We start from the raw sequence: 15671 nt of genomic DNA, 5'->3' as shown, positions 1-15671 counted from the left end.
GTTTATTCAATGTGAAAAAAAGAACGTATCTAACATTTACCAACATCCAACATTTACCAACAAATAGAGTCTGTTGTATGTTTCTGTCCCTTCGCCCCATCTCTTTCCATGAGTGGTGATACCAGTTAATCTCAACAAAAATATTGCACTGTAAAGTTTATGGTCTCATAGGAAAGCAGCAAATCAGCAGAATAATGAATTTCAAATTACTGGAGTAAGAAAAAGAACACTTGCATGAAATTCACAGTAGAACATGTCCTTACTTGACAAAATGCTTAGCTACCACAATCAGACTTAAAATTTACACCTGGCAAATCCTACACTTGGGTTTTGGTAGAATACCTTTGGCATATCTGTAGTTAGAGAACAGATGGATGTACATAGGATTGGCCCAATTTCCAGCGAATATTTTTCCAATATATCTCATTTGAATTGTGTTGAAATATTTACTTATTTGCACCATCCCTCTCTTTATCATGTTAAACCAAAGAAGCACATGCAACCCAAAGGTCCTCAACACATAAGGAAACTAGGGTTCTTCCTTTTTCTATCCTACCCATTAGAAATTTACAGGTGGTTATTATCCCCCTTTGGAAGCAGTAGATAGTTATCACTCCCCTCAGTCTCTTGCTGTGTCCTGTGTGAATTATTATATCCCACTGTGTGAGGAATAAATAAAGATCCAAGGGGAGTGGCATACTACGTTAGCCACCTTCAAAAACAATATCCATGGACATTGCTGTCCAGTCATGACAAAGTGTCTGAAACCTAATTTGTACTGGACTGGGAACAAGTGGAAAAATGAACAAAGTATAAAAAACATCTGTTTTCAGACACTGAAAAACATGCATATCATGACAGTCATACTGGAGAGAGGAGAAACAGAGGAAGTGAAAGATGATCACCCAGTCTTTCGGCCCAGAGGCACCTTCTACACTGCTGTTCAGGAATGGGGGACCCAAGCATAACATAGAGGTTTTGTTGATTTGAGTTAGACATTAGAGTTAAAAGATGCTGATGTAGCTAAAATATGTAGGCTAGAGTCTTGGAAAGAGGGATCTGTATAGACAAAGAGCTCCAGAAGTCTGCATTGCATCCCCAAGAGTCTATTGCTGAACATAATGTTACACATACATAGGGTAAAACTTCATGAGATGAGGCGAAGTAACAGTGAGGAGCTATGCAGTGAACAATTCTGAGAGCTCACACAGGACTAGAATCCATATGAGCTTTGATGAGCCAGAGTGGAGAGACTTTACTGGATGCCTGACACATTCAGTAGAGATCTCAGAAGAATCACACCTCCGTAGTTGAGATTAGGCTTAGAGTAAAGGCAACTAAAGAAGTTGTCCTGAAAGGCTTAAAAACAATCCTCGTAGGGATCTTGCCCAGGTATTTACCCAACAGAAATGAAAACATCTACTCATAAAAAAGACCTATTCACAGATTTTTATTCAAAATCACTATATATTGGAAATATTAATAATTTCCATCAACAGATAAATGTTTTGATATGTTGATACAATTAAAACTATTAAGCAGAGATTGAATTACTGATATACACATAAGCATGGATGAATCTCAGAAACGTTATGCTGAGCTTAAGAAGCCAGACACAGGGGCTTCCCTGGTGGTCCAGTGGGTAGACTCCATGCTCCCAATGCAGGGGGCCTGGGTTCGATCCCTGGTTGGGGAACTAGATCCCACATGCATGCCGCAACTAAGAGTTCGCATGCCGCAACTAAAGATCCCACAAGCCGCAACTACACACACGGCAATGAAGATCCCACGTGCCGCAACTAAGACCCGGTGCACCCTGCCTAAATAAATAAATATTAAGAGACTGGTTCAAGATGGCAGAGTAGAAGGACGTGCTGTCACTCCCTCTTGTGAGAAGACCAGAATCACAGCAAACTGCTGAACAATCATTGACAGGAAGACACTGGAACTCACCAAAAAAGATACCCCACATCCAAAGAAAAAGGAGAAGCCACAATGAGACGGTAGGAGGGGCGCAACCACAATAAAATCAAATCCTATAACTGCTGGGTGGGTGACTCACAAACTGGAGAACACTTATACTACAGAAGTCCACCCACTGGAGTGAAGGTTCTGAGCCCCATGTCAGGTTTCCCAACCTGGGGGTCTGGCAACAGGAGGAGGAATTCCTAGAGAATCATACTTTGAAGGCTAGCGGGATTTGATTGCAGGACTTTGACAGGACTGGGGGAAACAGAGACTCCACTCTTGGAGGGCACACACAAAGTAGTGTGTGCATCAGGACCCAGGGGAAGAAGCAGTGACCCCACAGGAGATTGAACCAGACCTACCTGCTAGTGTTGGAGGGTCTCCTGCAGAGGTGGGGGGTGGCGGTGTCTCACTGTGAGGACAAGGACACTGGCAGCAGAAGTTCTGGGAAGTACTCCTTGGCATGAGCCCTCCAAGAGTCCACCATTAGCCCCACCAGAGAGCCGGGTAGGCTCCAGTGTTGGGTTGCCTCAGGCCAAACAACCAACAGGGAGGGAACCCAGCCCCACCCATCAGCAGACAGGCATATTAAAGTTTTACTGAGCTCTGCACACCAAAGCAACAGCCAGCTCTCCTCACCACCAGTCCCTCCCATGAGGAAACTTCCACAAGCCTCTTAGATAGCCTCATCCACCAGAGGGCAGAGAGCAGAAGCAAGAAGAACTACAATCCTGCAGCTTGTGGAACAAAAACCACATTCACAGAAAGATAGACAAGATGAAAGGCAGAGGGCTATGTACCAGATGAAGGAACAAGATAAGACCCCAGAAAAACGACTAAATGAAGTGGAGATAGGCAACCTTCCAAAAAAAAATTCAGAATAATGATAGTGAAGATGATCCAGGACCTCGGAAAAAGAATGGAGGCAAAGGTCGAGAAGATGCAAGAAATGTTTAACAAAGATCTAGAAGAATTAAAGAACAAACAAACAGAGATGAACAACACAATAACTGGAATGAAAAATACACTAGAGGGAATCAATAGCAGAATAACTGAGGCAAAAGAATGGATAAGTGACCTGGAAGACAGAATGGTGGAATTCACTGCTGAGGAACAGAATAAAGAAAAAAGAATGAAAAGAAATGAAGACAGCCAAAGAGACCTCTGGGACAACATTAAATGCAACAACATTCACATTATAGGGGTCCCAGAGGAGAAGAGAGAGAGAAAGGACCAGAGAAAATATTTGAAGAGATTATAGTCGAAAACTTCCCTAACATGGGAAAGGAAATAGCCACCCAAGTCCAGGAAGTGCAGAGAGACCCATACAGGATAAACCCAAGGAGAAACACGCCGAGACACATAGTAATCAAAGTGGCAAAAATTAAAGACAAAGAAAAATTATTGAAAGCAGCAAGGGAAAAATGACAAATAACATACAAGGGAACTCCCATAAGGTTAACAGCTGATTTCTCAGCAGAAACTCTACAAGCCAGAAGGGAATGGCATGATATACTTAAAGTGAGGAAAGGGAAGAACCTACAACCAAGATTACTCTACCTGGCAAGTATCTCATTCAGATTTGATGGAGAAATCAAAAGCTTTACAGACAAGCAAAAGCTAAGAGAATTCAGCACCACCAAACCAGCTCTACAACAAATGCTAAAGGAACTTCTCTAAGTGGGAAACACAAGAGAAGAAAAGGACCTACAAAAACAAACCCCAAACAATTAAGAAAATGGTAATAGGAACATACATATCAATAACTACCTTAAATGTGAATGGATTAAATGCTCCAACCAAAAGACACAGGCTCGCTGAATGGATATAAAAACAAGAACCACATATATGCTGTCTACAAGAAACACACTTCAGACCTAGGGACACAGACACATACAGACTGAAAGTGAGGGGATGGAAAAAGAAAGTCTATGCAAATGGAAATCACAAGAAAGGTGGAGTAGCAATACCCGTATCAGATAAAATAGACTATAAAATAACGAATGTTACAAGACACAAGGAGGACACTACATAATGATCAAGGGATCAATCCAAGAAGAAGATATAACAATTAGAAATATATGTGCACCCAACACAGGAGCACCTCAATACATAAGGCAACTGCTAACAGCTATAAAAGAGGAAATTGACAGTAACACAATAATAGTGGGGGACATTAACACCTCACTTACACCAATGGACAGATCATCCAAAATGAAAATTAATAAGGAAACACAAGCTTTAAATGACACAATAGACCAGATAGATTTAATTGATATTTATAGGACATTCCATCCAAAAACAGAAGATTACACTTTCTTCTCAAGTGCACATGGAACATTCTCCAGGATAGGTCACATCTTGGGTCACAAATCAAGCCTCAGTAAATTTAAGAAAATTGAAATCATATCAAGCATCTTTTCTGACCACAATGCTATGAGATTAGAAATCAATTACAGGGGGAAAAAATGTAAAAAACACAAACATATGTAGGCTAAACAATACGTTACTAAGTAACCAAGAGATCACTGAGGAAATCAAAAAATACCTAGAGACGAATGATAATGAAAACACAACGATCCAAAACCTATGGGATGCAGCAAAAGCAGTTCTAAGAGGGAAGTTTATAGCTATACAAGCCTACCTCAAGAAACAAGAAACATCTCAAATAAACAATCTAACCTTACACCTAAAGGAACTAGAGAAAGAAGAAAAAACAAAACCCAAAGTTAGCAGAAGGAAAGAAATCATAAAGATCAGAGCAGAAATAAATGAAATAGAAACAAGGAAAACAATAGCAAAGATCAATAAAACTAAAAGCTGGTTCTTTGAGAAGATAAACAAAACTGATAAACCATTAGCCAGATTCATCAAGAAAAAGAGGGAGAGGACTCAAATCAATAAAATTAGAAATGAAAGAGGAGAAGTTACAACAGACACCGCAGAACTACAAAGCATCCTGAGACTACTACAAACAACTCTATGACAATAAAATGGACAACCTGGAAGAAATGGACAAATTCTTAGAAAGGTTCCTTCCAAGACTGAACCAGGAAGAAACAGAAAATATGAACAGACCAATCACAAGTAATGAAATTGAAACTGTGATTAAAAATCTTCCAACAAACCAAAGTCCAGGACCAGATGGCTTCACAGGGGAATTCTATCAAACATTTAGAGAAGAGCTAACACCCATCCTTCTCAAACTCTTCCAGAAAATTGCAGAGCAAGGAACACTCCCAAACTCATTCTATGAGGCCACCATCACCCTGATACCAAAACCAGACAAGGATACTACAAAAAAAGAAAATTACAGACCAATATCACTCATGAATATAGATGCAAAAATCCTCAACAAAATACTAGCAAACAGAATCCAACAACACATTAAAAGGATCATACACCATGATCAAGTGGGATTTATCCCAGGGATGCAAGGATTCTTCAATATATGCAAATCAGTCAATATGATACACCATATTAACAAATTGAAGAAGAAAACCCATATGATCATCTCAATAGATGCAGAAAAAGCTTTTGACAAAATTCAACACTCATTTATGATAAAAAACTCTCCAGAAAGTGGGCATAGAGGGAACCTACCTCAACATAATAAAGGCCATATATGACAAACCCACAGCAAATATCATTCCCAGTGGTGAAAAACTGAAAGCATTTCCTCTAAGATCAGGAACGAGACAAGGAAGTCCACTCTCACCACTAGTATTCAACATAGTTTTGGAAGTCCTAGCCACGGCAATCAGAGAAGAAAAAGAAATGAAAGGAACACAAATTGGAAAAGAAGAAGTAAAACTGTCAGTGTTTGCAGATGACATGATACTATACACAGAGAATCCTAAAGATGCCACCAGAAAACTTCTAGAGCTAATCAATGAATTTGGTAAAGTTGCAGGATACAAAATTAATGCTCAGAAATCTCTTGTGGAGATGGTTACGGAAGTGTATGCACCTGTCAAAACTGATCTGTGACAAGAACTTAAAAAGGGTTCATTTTACATTTGTATCTAAATAAATTATTCATGCATTCATTATATGTAAATAAATTATACATGTAAGTATATTATATGTAAGTAAATCTCAATAAGATTGTTGTTAAAAATAAAAACAATAATATGTAGAGAGATGGTTGTACAAGTTTCTGGTTGGTACAAACCCTGTCCTGGACGTCTTAGTCACAGAACAGCCAGAAGGAGAAGGGCAAAGCATCTTTCTCGCTGGCTTTCAAATTTCCTTAATTCGTGGGGTGGAAGGTATCAGTTGTTTACTGTGAGTCTTAGTTCTGTGGGTCTTGAAGTTAGTATAAAATTCTCTTAAATTATGACGAGAGATTGTAGGCTCTTTTTTAATGGCGTTTTCGTGGTTTTTAGATACTAAGTTGTTTGTGCTATTGTAGGGAAAGGTTTAGTGGTGGCTGCTAGTTAAATGCCACCTTAACCCAAAAGTGTGAGGTGCAAGGGATATTCATCTTCATTGCCCTTCCACTATGAAGAGTTTCTTTCAGTTCTGATGTTTTCCTCTCACATTGACTCCTATATATTTATCCATTCCTTTGTTTTTTTTTTTTTTTTTTTTTGCAATCAGTACACATTGTCCTCTATCATTTCTCCTCTACTCATCATCCTCTCTCCACTTGCCATACCACCTACCACCTAATAAATCCTACAGGAAAGAGTACCCTTAAGTAAAAATCTAATTTTCTGATAATGTCCATTGAATCAAACACAGAGTTTCTAAAATGAAATACAATCTTTTAACTGGTCCAAGAGTTGGAGAGTAAAATTGAAAATAACTAATAGAATGCTTGCTGATGAACAATATAGTATAAAGTTCCTGGGCTTTGGAGTCTTGGCTATCCTATTTGTAAAAAGAAAATGATATCCTTGGGTGCATATAATTTTATGAGAAATACAAGCTAAAATATGTAATGTGCCCACAAATATGTGATATACCTTCAAATAATCAGTTAACATGTGCCTCCCAAATTATGTATGTTGTATGTAGTATGTATGTATGTACAGATAGAATATTTATTCATATATATTCATATATATGTGTGAATACTTAATGTTTTATATGTAGTATCTACACATACACAGCTAAATATATGTATTACAAATATGTATCCAGCAGCATTAGAAAATAAAGAAAATAATTGAAATTTATCATGTATTTCATTAAACTTCAAGGTTATGCATAGAAAATTCTCATAGAGCCATAATTTCCTTTGTTCTGTTGAAATGTTTCTTATTTATAATTTTATTTCATAGGCATGCATACATCAAAATCATGGAATTTGCAATACATTAATGAAGGTATTAAGCTACCCTGTACACGCCACTTGACATCTTAAGCACATAATTGATATTGATATAACCTTGCTAAGAAATATAACCTAGCAAGGAACATTGGATTCTCGTACCACTGCCAATTTGGATAAAACATGAGTATTTGACAGTAATTTTTATAATCAGCCGCAAGATTTTTGTTTTAGTTTAGCTGAGCTGAATATCTGGCCTAATCAGTGGATGTTCCACTTAAAAACATCAAGTGTTACTTAGACATTTGCTGCCATATCAGCTTAAGAGTCTTGTATTTTTTAATATCACAATATTCATGTTGACAATATATGTAGATTCTGTATCCAAAAAAAATAGAAGCTTCATATAAATAAAACACACAAAAGATGTATTGAAAATTTCTTTTTAAAATTATAACCAGAGTTACTGCTTTTGTTAGATCTGACAGAACTTATTCATTAGAGAGCAACAAGTGTGCACATCTGTATATTTGCATACTAAAAATAGTTGTTCAAGAAACAAAAGGTTGCTTAGAATACATAACCTCTTACTCATTTAAATTATATGTTTCCGAGTAGAGTATTATGATCTGGTTCTCAACTACATGTATGTGACTACCTAATTACAAGGCAGACATTTTAAACATAGTGTTTATTTCAAAGCATTGTATCTCAGAATAAAAATGCATTAGAAGCAGTGATCAGGAGGAAAGGGAGGCAGCCATGTTCAGTGTCTTGGACATAGAGATCAAGAGCTTCATCCTCCATTCTCAGTAAGTTTTATTGTGACTGGACTTAATGCAGTGTAGACCAAATGCAATTGTTTAGCTATGAAAATGCTGACAGTGTGACCAACTCATAAAGAATCATGTCATACTATTTTTACTTTACCTGAGATTCATTATTAGTATTATTGAAAAGGATGATGGTGGGCAGAGAATGGAACCAGGGTAATGCTATTGCAATGTTATATCTATATTTATTATCTCTTGGTTAGCTCTGTCAAATTAGGGTATGAGGTTTAGTAGTGGTGGTGCTTGCTGGTTGGGACAGGGAAAGGTAGTGAGGAGGGAGATTAGAGGGGTTAAGCCCAGGTATAGAACTGGACACTGAGAATCATGGCCAAACTGCCCAATGTATAAAATCCAAAGGGATGAGATAATTTTGAGCTTGTTTCAGCGATTATTGTGGTTTCAGTCTTTCCCAGCAAGATCCTAGCCAGCGTCCAAGGAATGGAGGAGAGGATGAGGAACAAAGGTATCAAAGCTAGGATCCAGCCCTCTAGGAGGAGGATAACAAGAATGTGGGTAAGTGTCAGGTTCTTGGGTTCGGAGTCATCTACAATACTGGTGGGAATTGTAGGACCTAGCATGGACACCATGGAGGAAAACGCCAGCCATCCTAGAGAGTGCACTGACATGGTGGTCATGCAGGTACACAGTCCCCTGCCTACTAAATCAAGAGCAAAAGTTTAGCTCTAGGCCTGACTTGATGGTTTGCTGTGGCTCTTTTTATATGCCTGCTGTCTGTGGGGTTGACTCAGGGACTGCATGTGACTGCACTGGTGGAGGGTGTCAGTGCCTCCAACTGTGAAGGGCTGGAGGAGGCAGGGCAAGACAAAGAATAGTGTCTCATTATCTGTGTCTGTGCACACAGTGGCACATCTACTCTGTGAATAGCTAATGACATCTCCCTATTCTAGTCACCTTGCATTTAGCTCCAAAAGATGTGGAAAGAAAAATTAAAATGGAGTGTTACATGGTATTTTTGGTTAGTTAATAAATATAACACATGTGACCCAAGGTGAATGTTGAATGAGGAAGTAGTTGTCACATTTAGCAGGTACCGATGGCACTTAACCCATGCGATGTTTGAGATGTCTTGTGAGTCCCCCCAAAAGCATGAGATGTCCCCGCAGCTAAGATGTTTACTTTCCTACAGATAGCCAATAGGCACGTGAAAAGATGCTCAACATCGCTAATTATTTGAGACATGGAAATCAAAACTACAATGAGGTATCACATCACACCAGTCAGAATGGCCATCATCAAAAAGTCTACAAATAACAAATGCTGGAGATGGTGTGGTGAAAAGGGAACCCTCTTGCACTGTTGGTGGGAATGTAAATTGATACAGCCACTATGGAGAACACTATGGAGGTTCCTTAAAAATAGAGTTGCCATTTGATCCAGCAATCCCACTCCTGGGCATATATCCAGACAAAACTATAAGTCAAAAAGATACATGCACCCCTATGTTCACAGCAGCACTAATTACAATAGCCAAGACATGGAAACAACCTAAATGTCCATCAACAGATGAATGGATAAAGAAGATGTGGTACATACATACAATGGAATACTATTCAGCCATAAAAAAGAATGAAATAACACCATTTGCAGCAACATGGATGCAACTAGCGATTATCATACTAAGTGAAGTCAGACAGAGAAAGACAAATATCATATGATATCACTTATATGTGGAATCTAAAATATGACACAAATGAACCTATCTATGAAAGAAAAATACAATCACGGAAATAGAGAACAGACTGGTTGTTGCCAAGGGGGAGGGGGTTGGGGGAGGAATGGAGTGGGACATTGGGGTTAAGCTTTTATATATAGAATGGATAAACAACAAGGTCCTACTGTATAGCACAGGGAGCTATGTTCAATATCCTGTGATAAATCATAATAGATTACATAAAAAAAGAATATATATATATAAAAGAATGTATATATACGTATAACTGAATCACTTTGCTGTGTAGCGGTAATTAACACAACATTGTAAAGCAACTAACTCCAATTAAAAAACATTGAAAAATAAAAAAATAAGATGTTTACTTTCAAATAAAGAGGATGCAGCAAGTCCACACACATGTTAACATAGTCCATGACAAAGCCACATGTAAAGACAGCTTTACATGCCACAATAAATAATCTGTGGCATCATCAATTAGATGGCATTTACTTACCTGTCATTTTATTTCTTTTTAGTAGCTAAATATATTGCTACAATTCTTCTGAGGCAACAGTATGAACACCCTGGAGTCCTAATTAGTCATCACGGGTTGGTTAGTGCAATTCTGATAGAACACAACCTGGAATCTGAATCCCTTTTTAAACAGTTTATGCAAATTTACTCTTTATTCTCAGGCTATTTGCAATCACAGTTGAACTTTTAAATGGAGTAATAATTTTACTCAATAAAGTACACATGCGGGGCTTCCCTGGTGGTGCAGTGGTTGAGAGTCTGCCTGCCAATGCAGGGGACACGGGTTCGAGCCCTGGTCTGGGAAGATCCCACATGCCGCGGAGTGGCTGGGCCCGTGAGCCACAATTACTGAGCTTGCGCGTCTGGAGCCTGTGCTCCGCAGCGAGAGAGGCCGCTATAGTGAGAGGCCCGCGCACCGCGATGAAGAGTGGCCCCCGCTTGCCACAACTAGAGAAAGCCCTCGCACAGAAACGAAGACCCAACACAGCCATAAGTAAATAAATAAATAAATAAAAATTAAAAAAAAAAAAAAAAAGTACACATGCTTCTAGCACCTTGTCCCTCTTTCACTTGTTTATTCTACAACAAAATGATAGTGTTGTCAGAGCATACAGTTTTAGTTCTTCTTAAACCTATATTGCTGCAAAACATGCTGGTCCCCAAGGGACACCTTTGGTGCTTGCATACAAAAGTTTTTCCCTTATAGATGATACTCAACAAAAATTGGCTTAAACTGTCTATCCAGGCCACAGTTACAGGAGCAATATGGATCTTATGCCTCTCATTTTCCAACTGAATTTAAAAGAAAAGCAAAAGATATTTTCCCACACACACTCACAGGCATATGATTCTAGTCTACGCTAGTGTGTTCTAGTTCTACTGCCTAATCCTGCTCTCTGTTTCTGGATCACATCATTAGATTTTATTTAAACAGAGTGAAGATAATGCAGTCTCCAGGTCTAGTTTTCAGGTGAAGGTATTGCCTTTGCAAACCTCAAATGGTGATCAACAGATAACTAAAACAGCAGCTTTGCTTTAGAACAGATCAACAGTGTCCATTTCTTCCTATATGTAAGGATGCTAAAAGATGGTGACAGAGATGAGAAGCAGAAAGTCATATGCAAGAAAATGTTACAGTTCAGGGGACTCTTTGTTAGAATTATAAAAGAAAAAAGAGTTGCCATTTGTCAGAGAAGATGAATGAGGTCACTCTTGCTGAGATGGATGGTATGCAAGAAGAAGGTAGGACCAAATGCTCAGAATGAATATTTTTTTGTAATGAACAGAGATCAAGTTTAGGGTTTCCTATGTATATATTGGTTAAGAGCGTGAGGACACACCAAAAAATTGAAGAGTAAAACACGTAGGGAAAGCAAACATCTCCTGCCCCTAGTAAGTGGACAGTACCTTCTCTTCAGGAAGTTTCCAACAGTCTTGACTTGCAATCTGGGAGAACTAGGATGAATGTGTTTACGAATTCTTTTCAGTTGCTTTCGATGAAGATCCTTATTAGGTTGTGATGGTGTAGTTCATTTGACTCAAAGGTGAATCTCTTTTTTCCTAGCAAAAGCTGAATCTGTCCTGAATTTGAATGCCAAGATTCTTGAGAACCACTGAACTACAGCATTCACCATTAATATAGAAAATCAAAGATTCTGTTGTCGAATGATTTAATTTGGTAAAAGCAATGTATAGAGGTGAAGTAAGCCACTGGAAGGAACACATTTCCTATTCTGCTTGCATGAAAATATAGTGAAGGTCTGCTATAATGAATTCATAAAAGAATACAAATAAGGGCTACAGAATGAGATAAAGTGTATCTGTTTCCCACATCTACATTCATGCCAAAAATCAATCAATGAAATGAGCAAAAAGAATACATTTCTGAGGGAGTGGACACCCATTAAACGATTTCTGCAAGTGATAGAATACTTTGATTCATGTTTGGATAGCAATTCAGGTTATTATTTTATTTTTTATTTTTTTAACATCTTTATTGGCGTATAATTGCTTTACAATGGTGTGTTAGTTTCTGCTTTATAACAAAGTGAATCAGCTATACATATACATATATCCCCATATCTCCTCCCTCTTGCATCTCCCTCCCATCCTCCCTATCCCACCCCTCTAGGTGGTCACAAAGCACCGAGCTGATCAGGTTATTTTAATTCCTGTGGTGGTTATGACCATCCCCAATTCCCCATCAACTTCAGTTTTGTAGAGGGAGTAATTAATATGCATGGTGTTTCTCTCATTTGCCTGGAATTACAGATGATGGCTCCAGCACCAGTGTTCTGGGCTTTATCTTGCAAATGGGACACTGACTAAAATATGAAGACCATTGGGTCCCTTGCACTCATATAATTTGCATTCTGGACACAATAAGTTCCACTTATATAAGGGTGGCCTGATCAGTTCTCAAATCCAGCATTTTTTGAAAATACTGACATTAGTGCACATTTTGGAAGAGAAGTAGGCAGTGTCCTAGAAGAAAGAACACAGAGATGACTGCCTCTAACACTGTCTTGCAGTGTGTTTTGACCAAATCACTTCCTCTCAGTTGGCATAACATTCCAACAGTTTCATTTGTAAAGAAAGAGTATCTAACTACTTCATGATTTTCAGATGGGGGTGGCAGGGGGAGGACAGTGACATACATCCAAAGGGGCCTATTGGCAAGTCCTTGATGAGTTTTTATTTTTCAAACTACACAGGTTCCTACCCTAACTCTACTCTCCTCCGATCTTCTGGTTATAATAAGATGCAATAGTAGTGATAATTTGTTATCTATATTAACAGAACTGAGGTCAAAATCTGGTTAAAGATCACTAGACTAGATGAGCTCTAGTAATTTCTTTCAAGATTAATATGATCTAGGAAGAGAATGATTGCTTACTTGTACTATTACCAAACACTTATATCCAAGCGTTCTCTTGCTTCACAATACCGCACTAGGAGAATTCAGTGACACTGATGTGTGAAGTAGCGCAGTGTTTCACCTGGTACACAGTGTGCGCTCCATAAATGGAAGTTGTCTTCCTTCTATCCACAGCAATTGATGAAAATTTTCCTTATACTTAGTATGTTCGGTGATGGGAGATATAAGAATGGGGGTGGGGGGGATGAACACTAGTTTCTTAGGAGGGGCCTAGTAAATTGGAAATTACTCTGAGTATTGAGTTGGCTCCAAGCCCTGCTGATTCATGCTGACATTTAGCAGATTTCATTGCACAACTCTTATCCAGAGAAGAGATAGGACTATTCCCAGGTTTTGTGACATGCAGATACCCTTATTATTGCATTTAAAATGATAATTATTTTTGTTTAATGAAATCTTTTCCAAACATGAGTCCTACCTTATTCATTACACAGGAAATATTCCCATCATTATTATGGAGTAGTTATCTTCTCTTTATGCCACAGAACACTATTATGTATGTTCTTCACGTGTTAGAAGGACAGCTGATCAGATGCAATTCATTTAAATTGTGTGGCTTCATTTGCATGCTCTGGGCATATGGTCCACACACATTTGTTACATAGAAGCATATGTGTTTGGCGTAAGTGGATATTGATTTTTATAAGTGGATGTATATCTGCATTGGGAGACTGTAAATGTCACACATACAGTATATTTACTATATAATAGGATCTGTCCAAATATAATGCATACACATTATTTACTTAGATTAAAGGCAAATGAAAATGACTAGGGCTGAGACATAGAGAAGGAAAAGAATTGAGAGTATATGTGAGGGCAAGAGAGGGAAAGAGAAACATATGAGGGCCCCCAAATTAACTTGAACCATCATATATGTTCCTGAAGTTGAGTTTAAATTGGGTATAATAAAAAATTGTCATTGCCTCAGTGTAAAAACGGAGTACTTCTTTATCAATGTAATTTCATAACAACTAGCTCTGTTTGTATGTTTTGGTGAGCACTGAACTGTGTACTTTACCCTTTAGTGCTTATATAGTATGTGATCTGGTTATTGTTACATAACAAATGACCCTAAATTTAGAGTACAATGAAAACGTTTTTGCTGTGCTCATGATTTAACTGGTCAGGAATTCAGGAAGTGTTCAATTGCCTGGTTCTTGGGGTTTCTCATGCTCCTGCAGCCAGATTTCAGCTGGGGTTTCAGTCATTTGAAGATTCAGCTGGCCTGAACATTCAAAGTGGCTCACTCCCATGGCTGGCAGTAGATGCTGGCTGTAGGCTGGAATCCCAGCTAGGACTGTCCACCAGTTCACCAGAGTAGTCACCAAGCAGTTGAACTTCACACCTGGCAGTTACCTTCCTCCAGGCAAGTGTCCCAAGAGAACCTGGTAGAAACTTCCGGGCCATTTCTGTTCTAGCTTTGGAAGCCATATACCATCACTTGGTTACCCTTTAATGCTCAAAGCAGTCACAAGTCCAATCAGAATGGAGGGGATGGGACAAAGGTCCCCCTATTGATGGTAGGAGTATTCAGGTCACATTAATGAAAAGCGTGCAGAATGGGAGATGTTGTTGTGGCCATATTTGAAAAGTGTAATCGACCACAACTTATATTTCCATGTTAGTTTTTCAGAGGAGGAAACTGAGGCCCAAAGTGTTTAAGAAACTAGAAAGAGACCTCAAACCCAGATCTGTCTTCCTCTAAAACCTATATTCTTTCTACTCTGCTGTATTGCCTCATGGGGTATATTATTCTGTCTTAGATTATTATATTTTTTTCAAAAATATGAATAGATTGAAATTTAGTATCAAAGATAGATCATCTAATTAAGAGTCATAGCCCTGACTTACAGTCTTGTTTCTACTACTTGAATGATCTGGGGTGCGTTGTTTCACTTCCCTGGGCTTCTTTTTCATGTCAGATGAGCAGAAAATGTGTGCAGTATTGTATCCAAAGCCCCTGACACTTCTCGAATCCTGTGCTTCATAATGTGAAAACATTACAAAAAGGAAAGAGCGTGAAATAGAGAGCAGTTTTAAAAACGTTAATAATTTTTAATGGGAAGATTACAATACCTATTTATCTCACTTCTAAAATGTCTAATTTTGCTTTTGTGATCCCTGCTTGGGATGCTCATTAACCTCTGAGGTGAGAGGCAAGTGATTTAATTAGTTGTGTAATTGTGTCTTTCTTCTCTGAATATTGCCTTTTATATTCAATCACATTTCCTGAATCGAGGCTCCCATAGGCAAGAGAAAGACTATGGATTTTATAGGTTTATTGGGGTTACTAACTAAAATGGAATGAAACTATCATAGGTTTGAATAACACTTGGAGTGGAATAGTATTCTAGTTCTGTAGGCGCCACATAGTAATTTGTTTCTGGGTAGTAGGATATGTACTCTTGAAAAAAAAAAACAAAACTGTGTCCTCCTAGAAACAGT

This window comes from Eubalaena glacialis, chromosome X (assembly GCF_028564815.1).
Source record: "Eubalaena glacialis isolate mEubGla1 chromosome X, mEubGla1.1.hap2.+ XY, whole genome shotgun sequence".
Lineage (NCBI taxonomy): Eukaryota > Metazoa > Chordata > Mammalia > Artiodactyla > Balaenidae > Eubalaena > Eubalaena glacialis.
The sequence above is the reverse complement of the archived record's forward strand: the minus strand, read 5'-3'. Positions refer to the sequence as shown.